A 1,437-nucleotide genomic window follows, 5' to 3' on the forward strand; every position below is an offset into this window, starting at 1 on the left:
AAGCATTCTTAAAGGTGCCATATGTAAGAATGTGGCCAAAAACGGTTACTACATTCAAATTCAAAATATCGAGGTCTTTTAGGTTTCGTTTTCTGACGTAACTGGCAACCCGTGGTTGCTCGGCAGCTGAGACTCTACTGACTGCAATGATTGGTAGACGGCGCCTACCAAGGTGGCGCCACATGCCAAAACATGATTTCAAAACATTAACATGATTTGCAATCTGCAAAATATTTTTTTAATGCAAATATTTTGGCTGTACTGTTGTTGTTGGTGAGTTCAGTTTGTTATATGAACATTATTCCTGAGTCTCTGTGACATATTAGGAGGATTTTATTGTCAGTTGCTTTAGATTTATTACATAAGGCACCTTTAAGTTTTTTTGATAAAAAATGTTAAATGTTAAATCTCAAAGAATATAACATTTATTTATCTGAGAAACCTCAGGACTCAGGTCATTACTCTTATATAATATATACAATTTAAAATAAAACCCTCTATGAAGATATATTGTACAATTTGACCAAGTGTGTCCCCTCACCTCTAGCATAGCGACCTGGTCACTGAGCATGCTCAGTGTTATCCTGTAGGAGTGGTCAGTATCAGGCCCGGCTCGCACCTCACACCCTCTGAGCTGGATGGTGTACTGAGGAGATCGCTCCCTCTTTGCCTCCCCTCTGTCCTCCTCCTCTTCTCCAAACATGTTGAGTGAACCGGCATCAACGCGACACAGTAAACTCTGCCACTGACAGTTCATCAGCACGTTCAGGAAATCTGTCAGTTACAAAGAGCACAGGTCACTGGGGTCAGTGTTTACTGCTGAATGGTTGGCAGCATCTGACAGAAAGGAGAGGAACATCATCAACATATCATGTGATGTTTCCTAGACTTTCCGTACCTTTATCTTTGTCGAGGCCGCCACGAGCTGGAGATTTCTCCTCCTCAGAGTCGCTTTGGACTGTACTGGACTGAAGAAAAAGGGACGTTATAATGGTCCTCTCTATAACTGGAGAATCCGCAACAGGTAAGTAGGTACAAATCTGCTGTGGTTTGTCTTGTTCAGGAGGTTTAATTTTCTTAAAAATTGTTTTTTCTTTTGTCTTTTCTGTCTGGATGGTTCAGCTCAAAGGTCAAACATTCAACATTCAGCTTTCCAAGGCATCACATGTGTATATGTACAGTATAGAAGAGTACTGTTGAAAAAGAGCAAGGGCTTCATAGGAGAGCAGGTAATAAAGGTAATTGCCTGGCAGAAAGATGCAAAATGCATTTTTCTGACTTAGATTTATGATTGATTTTAAATCGCATTATTATTAATATTAATATTTTAAACGGACTAGCAATAATTGTGCTAAAGTCACAAAATTGCACAAATTCAATCCAATTTTTAAATGTTTTAGTAGTTTTTGCTCAGGTGTGTTTATATGGTGGGTGAAA

This window comes from Microchirus variegatus (genome assembly GCF_963457635.1).
Source record: "Microchirus variegatus genome assembly, chromosome: 18".
Classification (NCBI taxonomy): Eukaryota; Metazoa; Chordata; class Actinopteri; order Pleuronectiformes; family Soleidae; genus Microchirus; species Microchirus variegatus.